This window comes from Protopterus annectens, chromosome 9.part0 (assembly GCF_019279795.1).
Source record: "Protopterus annectens isolate FY-2018-M chromosome 9.part0, PAN1.0, whole genome shotgun sequence".
NCBI lineage: Eukaryota > Metazoa > Chordata > Ceratodontiformes > Protopteridae > Protopterus > Protopterus annectens.
Genome location: NC_056743.1, coordinates 610,522,105 through 610,538,269, shown reverse-complemented (window position 1 = coordinate 610,538,269; position 16,165 = coordinate 610,522,105).

The following is a 16,165-nucleotide window of genomic DNA, read 5'->3' as shown; positions in this document are numbered from 1 at the left end:
TCTCCACAGTCAAAATCCCTACCATATCAATTCCCTTAGTAAAACATCTAACTCCCTCCAAGTAGCCCATCTTAATATACGTAGCATAAACAACAAAGTACCTCAACTCCAAGCTCTAGTAGAAGTATATTCCTTTGATATCCTCTGCTTAAAGAACACATGGTTAAAACCTGCTACCAAAGACAATGAAATCCTTCCACCTGGATATAACATACCAAGACTCGACCAAGTAGACAAGAAAAGAGGAGGGTTAGCTATTCTATTTAAATCAGTCTCACAGTTAACCACCTACAACTGTAAAATACCTCTTGATTCCAATGCAGAAATTCTCATCTCCAAACTTCATATTAACAATGCCAAATCCATCTATATCATCTGTAGGTATCTTCCTCCTGGTAATAATATTGCCACCATGGAAAATATTCGTTGCTGGCTATCCCAACACTTGCCTCAAGAAACCATAATCCCAGGAGATATAAACATTGACTGGAACTGCTATTGTAGCAGCCTCCTTACAACCCACATTAACCTATATGTTTTTTCTCAAACTATTACATCCCCCACCAGGATCAATAATGCTAACCAGAAAGCAAGAATATTAGACTGCATTCTCATAAACCATCACCCTCACAATTATGATTCAGGAACCCTCCCTGATGATATAATTGACCACTCACTTACCTATATTATCAGGCACAAAACCCATACTCCCAATCCAACATCCGTCAAAAATATCAGATCCAAAAAGAACTTTAACCCTGAGCTATTCGAAAAAGAACTAAGAGCTTGCAATCAGTCTCCCTTAAAACACCTCCCTTTAGAAGAAGCCATCAATTACTTTAACTCTAACTTTCTTGCCATTCTCAAACAACATGCTCCAACCAGATTAATTCGAGTTAAAACCAAGTCTGCTCCATGGCTTTCAAAACTAACCAAACACAAAATGCACCTTAGAAATAAACATTGGGCCAAATGGAAAATGACTAAAAACCCTGTTGACCAACAAACCTTTAGACAGTTAAGAAATGACACTAAGAAAGCTATACGCTCTGATAAAAAAATTACTGCCTACAATTTCAACAAACTAATCAAAACAACCCTCAAAAATTCTGGACTAGCATTAACCAATTACTCCACCCAGGTCAATCCACCACACATAACCCTCAAAATACTGACCATACTAATCCCATGAATACAGCCAATACATTCAATACCTTCTTTACTAATACTATCCAAACACTAGCTAGACAGCTGTTACCTAATAGCTTCACTCTACCTTCCTATAACTCTACCTCACCCCTCCTTTTTATTTGCAACCTGTCCCAGCTACATACATTCTAACCCTCATACAAAAACTAAAACCATGCTCTCCCTCAGCAGATCAACTACCTGCTGATTTTCTATGGCTATCAGCCAAAGCTATAGCTTATCCTATTTCCATTCTGAACAATAGGACTATTACCGAATGTCACATACCTAGCTTATGGAAAGTCTCTCATATTATCCCCCTCCATAAAGGCGGACACTCCAATGAGCTCTCCAACTACCGCCCTATTGCCCTTTTTCCACCCTTGGCAAAGATCATGGAGAAATGTATCCATAGGCAATTACTTGACCACTTAACCCAAAATAACTTACTTTCCAGCTGTCAACATGGTTTCAGACCATCACACAACACTACCACTGCCCTCCTTTGCTTTACAGATTGCATAAACAAAAAAACGTAACCTTAATAACATTTCTTCAGCACTATTCATTGACCTGTCCAAAGCATTTGACATTGTCAATCATCAGATTCTCATCAACATACTCGAATCCCTATCATTAGATGCACCTTCCATAAAATGGTTCCAGTCCTACCTAGATAAAAGACAACAGGCAGTAATTTGGCATAAGACTCATTCTACCCTCCGACCAGTTGCCCTAGGTGTCCCTCAAGGGTCCATACTAGGACCTCTCCTCTTCTCAATATTTATTAATGACCTTCATCTAGCCATCCCCCAAGCCACATGCATACAATTTGCTGATGACTCCACACTTATATGCTCAGCCAAATCCACATCTGAACTTCTCTCTCTTACCCAGAAGGCATTTAACACAGTTGAAAAATGGTTTACACACTGTTGCCCTCTTTTGAACCCCCAAAAAACTAAACTACTCTTCTTTAATCCAACTCATAAGTCCTCTCCACTTGATTTCTCAGGTACATCCACTAATGCTACCATTATATCACCCAACCCAACCATCAAACTATTGGGTATCATCATTGATAACAATCTGAACTTTGACATCCATATCAACAATACAATAAAAACTAAACAAATGGTGCCCAAAGTGCTCAAATTAAACCAGATAACCAAAAAGAGCGCAACGTTGCGGGTCCACAGAAAAGGTTTCTTGACACAAAAACCACAGGTTAAGCGCTTTCATCAAATAGTATGACTTCCTCAGAACAAGTAACTGTGAAAATATTAAAACTTAAATAACAACCAGTTTGAATTCATTGGTTAAAAGTTAACCAATACAATGCAATAAATATCCCATCTCATGAATATTAAAATACAAATGTTAAATAATTAATTGATTCAAAAAGAATTCCATCAACAAAAAATGTATAAAATATGAAAACACATAAATATATATACACACATATATGTTTAGCTTAATGGGTGGATGAAAATTGTACATGTTTAAAAATCATACACTAAAGTTAAAAATATATGTTAAGATATAATATTTATTCAATAATTAATAAAACACATGGGTTAAACTAATTCTGCCTTCTCTTTCAATATAGGCATTATGGAAATGTATTGATTAATACCTGGTGGGTGGTCAGCAGCTAGTCTGAGTTGCCACACCAACTCTTTTTTATTTAGCATATTCTGCCAATCACACCCCCCTCACATCCACTATAACAAAATCAAGTATTCCAAACTTAAAACAATTGAAGTTCTTACACAAAGTACTGTGTTTGTATAGTGCGTTGGTATTTTTTTCATTCTTAATGTCATAGAGGTGCTCATATATCCTGTTCTTCAGCATCCTCTCCGTCTTTCCAATATAAAAAGATGGACAGGTGCTGCATTTGGCAATATATACTAATCTGCTGGAACAACAGTTGCCATTTTTTAAAAAAATGTGACTTCTGTTTTGATTGTCTATAGTCATATCAGTTTCCAGCAATATATAAGAGCAATAATGGCATCTACCACAAGGCTTACTACCACATAAATTCCCCTGCTTTCTATTTGAAATTCTAGTGGTTTCTACCAATGATTTAATATTACTACCTACTTTAGTGGAGAAAATGGGTTTATCACCAAGAATACGGATTATTTCAGGGTTGGTTCTAAAAATATTCCAATTTTTTACCAAAGTTCCTTTCACCTGGGAATATAAAGGACTAAACTGTACTACACATGCTTGTTGAAAATAGGTGGTACTCTGGATTTTCTCTTTCTTAACTGTGTTGTCAAAATTATCTTCACTGGCACCCAATAAGGGTTTATAAATGGTTTCCCATTTTCTAACAACCTCTTCAAGTATTGGATCAATAAGCTGGCCCGGATAACCTCTCTCGAGAAACATAGTCCTTAAGTTCTTGAACTCTACTATCACATCATTCTTCATGGTGGTCATTCTGGCTATTCTAACAGCCTGGCATTTTACAATACTTCTTTTTTGATGAATAGGGTGATGGCTAGTATAATGTAAATATGCATTGCAAAAGATATTTTTTCGGTAGATTTTGGAGTGAAAACTATTTTGCTTTTTAAAAATCTGAACATCAAGGAAATTAATTTCCTGCTGATGACACTGAAAAGTGAACTTCAAATAACTTGTAGTCTGATTTATATATTTCACAAATTGTGGAATTTCCTCTGCACTTCCCTTCCATACAATAAAGATATCATCCAAAAATCTACCGTAGTATGCAATGCACGAAAGAAATTTGGTATTTTGTTGGAAAATATATTTTTGTTCCCATCCCAAAAGAACCAGGTTGGCATATAAGGGGGCACAGGCAGCACCCATAGCAACCCCTTTGAGTTGTTTAAATATTCACCCCCACAGAATATATAGTTATTCTCCAAAATCAAGCTCATTAATTCACATAAAAGTAACACTTCATCAGATTTTAAGGAGGAATAAGAAAAGAGAACTTCCTCAAAAAGGCTTAACCCTTCTAATTTCGGAATACAAAAAAAAAGGTCTTGCACATCAATAGTGAGAAACCAACAACCAACTGACCACAAGTCATGCTTTATTTGACCTAAAAAGTCCCAAGAATCTTTTAATAAATGTGGAAATTTATTAATAATATGTTTCAGTTTTTTGTCCACATAGACCACTAGGTTGTGGGTCTTAGAACCTGCGGCCGTGACTATGGGTCTAAAGGGTGGCTTCTTAAGATTTTTATGTACCTTGGGAATTCCGAAAATCGTGGGAATTTTTGGAAATTTGTTTAATAAAAAATTATATTCTTCCTTAGAAATTCTCTGATCTAACAAGTATTCATATAAATAACTGTCCAACCTACGGTAAGAAATGTTAATTTCATTTTTAGAACATAGGGAATAACTATCCTCTTGAAATAATATGTTTTGCATATCATTGTAATCTTCGGTAATATAGATAACCACCCCTCCACCTTTGTCAGGTGTCATAATTCTTACACTCTTGTTTTGCCTAAGACTTTAACTTAAAGAAGATCTGTACAAGGCTTGGGGGGAAAAAAGGAAGGTGTTTAACAATTTAAATTCTGACGAAAAAAATCTCTTGGAGAGTCTTAGGCAAAACAAGGGTGTAAGAATTATGACACCTGACAAAGGGGGAGGGGTGGTTATCTATATTACCGAAGATTACAATAATGCTATGCAAAACATATTATTTCAAGAGGATAGTTATTCCCTATGTTCTAAAAATGAAATTAACATTTCTTACTGTAGGTTGGACAGTTATTTATATGAATACTTGTTAGATCAGAGAATTTCTAAGGAAGAATATAATTTTTTATTAAACAAATTTCCAAAAATTCCCACGATTTTCGGAATTCCCAAGGTACATAAAAATCTTAAGAAGCCACCCTTTAGACCCATAGTCGCGGCCGCAGGTTCTAAGACCCACAACCTAGCGGTCTATGTGGACAAAAAACTGAAACATATTATTAATAAATTTCCACATTTATTAAAAGATTCTTGGGACTTTTTAGGTCAAATAAAGCATGACTTGTGGTCAGTTGGTTGTTGGTTTCTCACTATTGATGTGCAAGACCTTTTTTTTTGTATTCCGAAATTAGAAGGGTTAAGCCTTTTTGAGGAAGTTCTCTTTTCTTATTCCTCCTTAAAATCTGATGAAGTGTTACTTTTATGTGAATTAATGAGCTTGATTTTGGAGAATAACTATATATTCTGTGGGGGTGAATATTTAAACAACTCAAAGGGGTTGCTATGGGTGCTGCCTGTGCCCCCTTATATGCCAACCTGGTTCTTTTGGGATGGGAACAAAAATATATTTTCCAACAAAATACCAAATTTCTTTCGTGCATTGCATACTACGGTAGATTTTTGGATGATATCTTTATTGTATGGAAGGGAAGTGCAGAGGAAATTCCACAATTTGTGAAATATATAAATCAGACTACAAGTTATTTGAAGTTCACTTTTCAGTGTCATCAGCAGGAAATTAATTTCCTTGATGTTCAGATTTTTAAAAAGCAAAATAGTTTTCACTCCAAAATCGACGGAAAAAATACCTTTTGCAATGCATATTTACATTATACCTGCCATCACCCTATTCATCAAAAAAGAAGTATTGTAAAATGCCAGGCTGTTAGAATAGCCAGAATGACCACCATGAAGAATGATGTGATAGTAGAGTTCAAGAACTTAAGGACTATGTTTCTCGAGAGAGGTTATCTGGGCCAGCTTATTGATCCAATACTTGAAGAGGTTGTTAGTAAATGGGGAACCATTTATAAACCCTTATTGGGTGCCAGTGAAGATAATTTTGACAACACAGTTAAGAAAGAGAAAATCCAGAGTACCACCTATTTTCAACAAGCATGTGTAGTACAGTTTAGTCCTTTATATTCCCAGGTAAAAGGAACTTTGGTAAAAAATTAGAATATTTTTAGAACCAACCCTGAAATAATCCGTATTCTTGGTGATAAACCCATTTTCTCCACTAAAGTAGGTAGTAATATTAAATCCTTGGTAGAAACCACTAGAATTTCAAATAGAAAGCAGGGGAATTTATGTGGTAGTAAGCCTTGTGGTAGATGCTATTATTGCTCTTATATATTGCTGGAAACTGATATGACTATAGACAATCAAAACAGAAGTCACATTTTTTTAAAAAATGGCAACTGTTGTTCCAGTAAATTAGTATATATTGCCAAATGCAGCACCTGTCCGTCTTTTTATATTGGAAAGACGGAGAGGATGCTGAAGAACAGGATATATGAGCACCTCTATGACATTAAGAATGAAAAAAATACCAATGCACGATACAAACACAGTACTTTGTGTAAGAACTTCAATTGTTTTAAGTTTGGAATACTTGATTTTGTTATAGTGGACGTGAGGGGGGGTGATTGGCAGAATATGCTAAATAAAAAAGAGTTGATGTGGCAACTCAGACTAGCTGCTGACCACCCACCAGGTATTAATCAATACCTTTCCATAATGCCTATATTGAAAGAGAAGGCAGAATTAGTTTAACCCATGTGTTTTATTAATTATTGAACAAATATTATATCTTAACATATATTTTTAACTTTAGTGTATGATTTTTTAAACATGTACACTTTTCATCCACCCATTAAGCTAAACATATGTGTGTATATATATTTATGTGTTTTCATATTTTATACATTTTTTGTTGATGGAATTCTTTTTGAATCAATTAATTATTTAACATTTGTATTTTAATATTCATGAGATGGGATATTTATTGCACTGTATTGGTCAACTTTTAACCAATGAATTCAAACTGGTTGTTATTTAAGTTTTAATATTTTCACAGTTACTTGTTCTGAGGAAGTCATACTATTTGATGAAAGCGCTTAACCTGTGGTTTTTATGTCAATAAACCTTTTCTGTGGACCCGCACCGTTGTGCTCTTTTTGGTTATCTAATACAATAAAAACTGTCAACAAAAAACTTGGCTCCCTCTATAGGATTAAACCTTACCTTTCCCCCACAGCTAGAACAACCATAGCTCACACTCATCTAATCTCTACACTCCTCTATGCCTCATCTATTTTTACTAACCTTTCTAAAAATAACCTCAGCAAACTGGAAACGTCCTACAATAGCATCACTAGATTTGCAACAGGAAACCCTTACAGAACCCACCATTGCATAAATATAAAGCAACTTGGATGGCTTGAACTACAAACCATGATTAAATCCCATCAACTAACCATTGCCCATAAAACTCTTTATAAACCTTCCAGTACTCCTATTCTATCTATCCTCATCACTCCATATACAAATCTCAAATCACTACATTCCTCACACAAAAATCTTCTACATACCTCTAAACCTAACAACAAGGCTGGTGAATCTCTCTTCTCTAATGCTGTTGGAAAAACCTGGAATCTTCTCCCCAGTGACCTTTCCTCTCTTCCCTCTCTATCACTCTTCAAAAACAGACTGAAACTCTACCTTAGAACACACTGGTTGTGCCCCTGTACTAAACCTGACTAGGCATCTATCCATCAGATTAAACTTAGCTCTGCCTATCCCAGACTACTCATAAACTAGTACATATTCTTTTACCTATAAATATAGATTTCCTCCTAAACTACACTGTGTCCAGTCTCTCTAAATACTTCCTACTGAAGAATATATATTTTTATTTGTATATAATTAACCTGTCTTCTCTTTTGACCTTAGTCTTTCTTTTTATGTATTATACCTGCATATTGTATAGTATAAGCATTCTTGCACTATATGTAAGTTGTTTTTGTCCTCACAGAATTTTATGTTGTAACCTGTAATATGCATTGTTTACAATGAATGCTGCTATTTAGTCTTTTTTTTTCTTTTATTTTTCTCTTGTTGTACTTGGAATCTGATTGTTTACTATGAATATTTTTATTTAGTCTTATTTTGTGTATTGATTACTAAGTTTTTCATTTATCTGTCTTGGTGCTTATCTCCCTGGGCCTCTACTGAAAATGGACATGTATCCAGTTAGACTAGCCCGGTCAACAAATGTAAAATAAAAATAAAAATAAAATAATAAATAAATATATTTCAACCCTCCACATTATCATTTGACCACCTTCTCTGTGCATAAATCCATTCACTGCAGTTCCAGCTTCATTTATGCAAACCGCCTTGTTTGCCTGCATTGTTCAGTGCTTGTTTGCCTCTTCCAAAAGCCTACCCCATATCTCCATACCCTGTTTTACCTTTATTTGCCTCCCATAGCCCTTATCCCTCCACTACTGATATGGAAAATGGGAACCTCCTCCCCCAAAACATTATCTTGCTTTTCTACTCCCTGGCTTGTGATATGCCATTTGTATTCCTTTTGTGTGTAACCCATTTCTTGCATCCTTTTCCTCGTTGTATTTTTATTATTGTGTGTGGCCAAGGTTTTGGTCCGACATACAGTTAGGAAACATACTTTTAAGAGACATCTGTGGTGCCTTCAGGCAGTATGCCACGAAGTGTGCTACAATGTATTACCATACAGCTCACATTTGTCAGCAGTAAGTGTTGCTCTGCTGTAAGGAGTAACACAAGACACAGCTGAGCGGTATAACAAAAGGGCAGAAATGCACAGCATACCTCAGATAAGAAGTGAAGATTGCATGGCAGTGGGTTCTGCCTTATTGTTGCATCCAGAATTATTCTGAATATACTGAGCTTCACAGACAGTTAGTGCATCCAACCCCAAGCAGGTGACATGCACTTTATGTTTGCCTCTTTTTAAACATATTCTAGCATGTCAGTGTCATATATGTTACTATATATGCTTCCTTTGTGAAGACAGCCTGTGGTTATTCTTAGGACATCAGACATCATCTAACAGAGTAATGATATGAACATAAAAAAGAGATGAATATTTCTTTTATCTTAAAAACATTAAAATCATCTGTGTTTTTTGTTTCTATTATTTTATTAATTGTTGTAAGTAATACTGTTCATCCAAAAGGGTATTAAAATAATGTCATTGCAAGCTGTGATATCTGATAAACTTTGATTATACCATTGTGATGTTGTGTTTGCTCCTGAAGTGTTTCTGTGTACTGCTTTCGTCAAGATGCTATTTTCCACCATGTAAGAATTGGCTTCCTGCTGTATTCACTACATTATCTGCTGATTGACTATATGAGTATAGATACATTTATTTTGGCATGTGTTATGTTACATTTAACTGCTACTTTGATGTTTTGTTTGAAGTTGTTACACAGCATGCATTCATTTGTGTAACACTTATTACTGCAGCACCAGCTTACTGTAGACATTGTTATATATTTAGTTATTTATGACATACCATTCACAGTGTCTGCATTTGTTACTTTTACTTGTCTCTGTCTCCTGTTTGAATTGCTTGATGTAGCTACACCTGTGACCTGTTGCTTATCTTCAGATGCACAGAAGCATGACATGTTGGCCTTAGAAGGGTCTGCCTTCATTCATTGATTATTGCAATCTCACATAGACTCTTTTCTTAGTTTAATTTCCAGACCTGTCAATGAACTTTACATTAGGGCTGCACATCTTGTGTAAGGATTTATGTTGTGCTTTAAATATAAACCCACATGCACTGCTGATGGTGCACAGAGTTTTTTGTAAGTTAATGTCCAATAGGTCATTGCTGTGCTAAACCCTTTCTACATTACATAGGAACTGTTTATAACATACACATATTCTATACATTGTTGCCTTCTATAGTGTATCTGCTGGCATGGATTTGACATTATAATTCGTAAATCTTTTATCTTTCCTGTTGAAATCCTCACCATATGTTACTGATATCTTTGCAATCACATTTGTCTACCCGAATTTCCATAGCAAGGGATTTGGAAGGGAGTGTGCATCTACACCTGTATAAGACCTGCTCATATTTAAATAGTTTTTGCATTTTATATGTAATTTATGCAGTTTGTTATGTTTATGCATGTCAGATGTTTTTGCATTTGGCTTACTTACATTTTCCATGTTTAACACTTTACATTCCACAATGGAGCGAAATTCAACTGCGGCTGCTTATAAAACAGCTTCCAAAAGTCCAAGAAAGACCAATATTAAATATAAAAGTCAATCTTTCACCATAAGTTGGTCACTAACCACTCTAATATAATTATTCTCACTATTGCTACTTAAAATAGACTAAGAAACCATAAGAAATGAAGCAAAGGTAAACATGGCTGCAAACCACTGTTTCAATAACTACTCTAATAAATGGGAGGTCAGAGACTTTACTTTTCTAGACAACACTGACATTTTGAGACAAAAGACAATCAGTGCCTTCTTTAACGATACAATAAATATCCAGTTTTTATTAGGGTCTCATTATCTGGAAAGTAAACGACTCAAGGCAAGAGGAAATCAGCCTTTTGGAGAAAGGGGTCAAATCTGTTGTAAGAATGCATGTGCGCAATTAAATTCATAATTCACCGTAGTCCATGTAGGCAAACTCATCCATGCAAATATTTAAATATTCCACTAACTATCACATGAAGGCCCAGTGCGTGAGTCCAGGGAAGAGTGGGAAGAGTACAAACTGGTGATTTAATGCCCCAGAGATATCACTGGACACAAAGGCTGTCCTATTTACATGAAGATCTCTGTCTGGAAAATAGCACATTGCTGATCCAGACTAACCTTATCTTTGAGAAGGCAAGTCCTCTATTACTTTCTCTTCACCTTCAATCCAAACCTGTGTAGAAAATGTAGCTCATGGTCAGACCATAACTCTTTCTGTGCGACATGCATGGAATGTTTCAAGAATATCACGACTGTCTGATACAACTGTGTCATGAGCAGTCAGGAGAGAATTTGGATCCATTGTTCTGATCCCTCCAAGAGCTTATTTATATATACTAACTCCATGGTGACATAAAAGAGGAAAACTATGAAAATTTCCAATACTTTATGTCATTTCTGGTCTGATAATAGAAATCATGCTGACAACACTTTTCAATGTGAAACGCAACACTGGATGAGTTACACCATGTGCAAATGTACTCGACTAGTTGTGTCTCTGTCTAGTTAACACTCGACCAAAGGTAGGGAAGCATTTTCTTACATATATGGATTGCCTGTATGTATAGGTATTGTGCCTTGTACATCTGTATTAATTGCTTTGTTCTGCTATATTTCTCCTTCTTACCTATGTGGTGGACATTTTTATACTTGCATATTTTTTTGCAGGGTTTTGTAGAATTGTACAGTATATGCTTAACAAACTATAACGTTTCACTCAGAGCATCCCAAACTACTTCTTTGCTCACCATTAGTGCTGATTTCTATCACTTTGGCTAACTTTAGTGATTTAGTAAACTTTTGTTGTTTTTTTGTTCTACGTCTACACTTTGTTTCTTTAGTGCTCATTCCCCAGGTGGCAAATAAACAAATGGATACAAAAAAATACAGTCTTGCAGTACATCTGCACATTTTCTATCCAAAAGACTTTTTTCTGCTTTAAAAACAGAATCCCAGTTAGCACCCCCACAAATGATGATGCCTTAGAAGTTTGAATATTTACCAGCCTAGTTTTGCCTACATTACTAGTATTACTTCAGAGCTGAAAATATGTTTTGCATGTTAAAAATCTCTCATGAGTTGAAATGATAGGTAATTATCCAATGTATACATACTATGAAAATTATGTTGCGTTTGAATCATAAACATTATTAACATGGGTAGAACTGCAGCAGTCATTGTCCAGTGTGTATATAATATAATGAGTAGTCTATATTTGTCATATACTACATTGCCAAGAGGTACCCTGTACAGATAATTACCCATAGTTTACATACTATGGCAGACATTGTGCATATGAGACATATACATAATCACGATGGGTAGCACTAGGAAGGTGCTGCTTGAAAAGTTCTATACTTTTTTCAGCTATTTCATATATTAAACTGCTGTATGTAGTACAGTATTTGTTTTTTTTTCAGCTCCCTTCAGAACATCTGCAGCAAAGGAGCTGCACCTTTTATTTATTTATTTTTTTTGTGGCTTTAGCTCTGCTTCCCCACAGCGTACTATTAGCTTCTACTAGCTCCTCTCCTCATTTACTAGACCTTAGCCTTCCCTGGGTGCAGCCCAAATAATGTCAGGGACCATTCAGGAGACTGAGGACACAGATACAGTATCACACAGCTGCTGGAAAGTGCACCCTAACTCCTTCTCACCTTGGGGCAGCCTTGCAAGCTCTACAGTTCCTGTCTACAGAACATGCATTCATGCTTCCACGCATGAGTAACCTCCTGTTCAAGTAGCATACTGCCTGCAGCATAGAGTCCAGCTAACTCTTAATGGTGACAGTGTGGTGCAGCTTAGCAACCTCACTCCCTCCAGGGTGGGCAAGCTGGCATCAGCTGCTCACTCTCAAGTGATCTTTTATTTTTTACATGACACAGTGGGATGGCATGTTTCATTAAGCAGGTGTTCATCAAATCACAGCTCAACAAAATTTTTAAATTGATTCCTTATTCACTGACCACTGCAGATCATGAAAAAAAAAAGGACACAATGTTGAACTTACCCACTGTAGGACCCATGTTAAAGCCTATTCTTGAGTATCAGTGAATTAGAAATCAATGTATCAGGTTCAGTGTGCTGCAGATCAATGCAGAGCAATTCGATGAACTGGTAAGGACATGAAGCATGTTGGTGATGATTTAGAAGTCCAGTTTTATACTGTGGCCATTTTGCATCAAAACTGGTCTAGCTGGTCCAACCTCTGCTACTGTTTCTGGTCCTGAATTATTGAGGTTACTTATTAATGTTATCCGTAATTGGCCTGTGTTTGTTTGTTTTTTTTTTATTATGTGCTTTAAGCTTGCTATGTTTGCTGTTTTGTGCTAAGCTTCAATACAACAAAGTTGTCTTCAGCTATTCTGCTTGATTTTACTATAATATCAGTTCTACGGCATCTGCAACATGATATACATAGTGTGTTGCTAGTGCTGATTTAAAAAATATGGGTTTTGCTGTGATAAGTTTAAATTGTAAAGTAGTCTAGCTGCTTATGCAGTGGTGAGAAAAGGGACTGCTACTGTTTCTGGTCTGAATTACTGCAGGTCAAATAGATGAAATAGAAGTGTTAACATTACTTGGCCTGAGTGCTCTTCTGGTCTGCTTTAAACATGGTGTCTTTGAAGACACAACACTTTATAATGCTAGGATGTGACAAGGCAAATATGCTTTCCACTCTGCTAGCAGATTAAACTAAAATACTCCTACAATTAGTTTACAGAATGTAAAACACAATACTGGAGTGCATGTCACAGTAACAAATACTCATCTTGGCACCTGTTCTTTCCTCATTACCCATTTTCCCTGAAACAGTAAACTTTAGTGCTTGCTTTCACTGGCTGTTCCTGGTTGTGTGTGGCAGCAGTTATCAGCACTTTCTGTTCATTAGTGATTTTGTTAGATTCAGCATTAATAATTGCCATTTCCTGCTGGTTAATTTTTAACCATAACTGACTGCATAATGCCCTACTATACTGCATCCTTACTGCCATAGTATCTCATATTTTTTTCCTGCAGTGTGCTTAGCTTTTGATGTGACATACAATCTTGCTGTAAATGCCATGAATGTTGTGTTATGGCATCCATGCCTACTGTACATATTATCTCATGCAACGTTCTGTCTGTTGTATTAATCCATCTTACAGAATCTTGAAGTCAGTTGCATCTACAGTTTCTGGGATACTGTGCTGTGGCATCAATGCTTGTTACTCAGTAGTACACAGCTAAATTGTTAGTGCACAGATCACCAAAATGGAATATTCTTGCTCAGACCTTCTTATACTAGTACTGTATTGAACATCTTTTAGTATATTGTGTGGCATCATCTGTTCCTGCTGTTCACTTGGTCCTTATAGGGTTATAATGCACTGTATTGTACTGTATCCCTTTATACATCACAGAGCTACTGTATTGTGCTAATGTCCAGTGTTGTTCTATGTTGTACTTTGTATACTCTTTTCTATTGTTTGTGCTTTAAATATCACATAGCTACTGTTCCTCTCTAGATAGACCAAGATTTCTCAAATTCCATAACACCAGATAACACTGCATAATTTGTGCCACTTCATGTCCACAGATCAACCAAGGATCCTCAGTCTGGCGCTGTCCCTTCAGCCACCAGCCTTCTAAGCACAAGACACCTCTAGGCAGTGCATAAGCTTCCACAGGCTAAATGATAACTTTGTTATAACTATATAGCGAGTGCCTTTCTAGTTCCTTGATGTGTCTAGACAGATACATACCAAAGTGAGCATTGTACTGTATAACTGACCTAATTGGATATTCATGCAGAGGGACGACAACTGATGTTGATCTGGATGATATGTCTTTAGATGTTTGTCATACTATATATATAAGGGTTTTCTAACTACTGATGCTACAGGGAGGTCAAAGCAGAGGGCATTATTAAAACAGGTATTAAGACCCCTGACTACCTTGCCAAATTTGAAGGAGGTATTAGGTATACTGTATGTTGAGGGATAATATTTTGCCAAATATGACAATACTGCATGTTTTTTGCATTTAATTTTATATTATTTTCCATACATTAATGTTAGTATGATTCAACTCTTGCTGCAAAAAATTGGTGTCACAGGAATGTTTGACAGTGCTATTGAGTTTACAGTCATTGTAAACCTTAGCTAGCCATAAGCCTGGGTCTGTGATTTGGAGGATGGAAAATGTACACTAAAAAGAGTCCCCAGCACTGAGCTCTGAGGTACACCATTAGTTACCCTTTTACTTTCTACCTGCCACCCTCACATTTTGGGGCTTTTGTTATGGGTTATGTCTTTCAGACAGTAAAAGATTTGTATGTTTCATCTGTTTGCTGTCCAGGTATCTGGCATATTCCCCATTATTAAAGCAGACCTTGTTTATTTATTTATTTATTTTGCAGTTTTGTTATCTGGGATGAGATTGCTGGGCAGCAATTAAAACAGCTCATTTTTTACAAGGTTATTTGTAGTGGGAATGTCTTACAGAGGGATTTTGGCATTTCTGATGTCTGACTTCATAAGCACTTCATGCTTCTAGCCTGTCCCATCTGAACATCTGGTTGCTGGTTGTGTGCGCTCCCTGATTCTTGGGTTATATTACAATTATATCGGCTCTTCAGCCTATGAAAGGTGGTAAAGGACATCCTTCCCCTGGACTACTTTCATCCAAGGCTTCTCATCCACTCTTCAGGAACCCCCAGCTAAATACCAACTACATAATTTGCATGGATATTGCCTATCAGTCCCTGACACCTTAAAAGAAGGAAAATAAACACATGTATGTGCTCTCTGCCTGTATGTTAAACCGTTAAACACTACTCCCCTTGAACTAAGAGCTAAGCACCACCAGGACCAAACAACCTGCCTCCTTCTTCTTTCTTCCCCTTCACTTACTCTACTTGTAACACTCCTTAGGTTCACCACTTTCTTCTAATCTTCTTTTATTTCCCTAACCATACTGACTTTGCCAGCCTGCCTAGACTCTGTCTATACTATTCATTTAAAGCCTAATCTACCCCGGGACTTACCTGAGCTCCTTCCCACACTGTTTATTGTGAAAACTCCTCAGAACAAGCTGAACCCCGCTCCAATCGCCCTGCGGGTTCACTTCCCTCCCCTACGCTACCCCCAAATTCCACCCACCCCCAGTGCCAATAAACTTATAGTTCTTGGCCACACCCTCTTCTCCAACCAACAAATCAATAACTCCCACCCTCAGATACAATTAACACCTCACCTTATTACTATACCTAAGCAATTACAGCTCTAACTACTTATTACTTTTCCTCCTAGCCTTGCCACTCAAACCTTGTCTTTTGCAACTTTTACCTTCCCTAGCTTTCTTTAATACCCTGCAACCAACTGTTCTCACCATGTCTACCACATCCATGTCAATACTTGTGAAACTACTACTTACCGCCACACTACTATCGT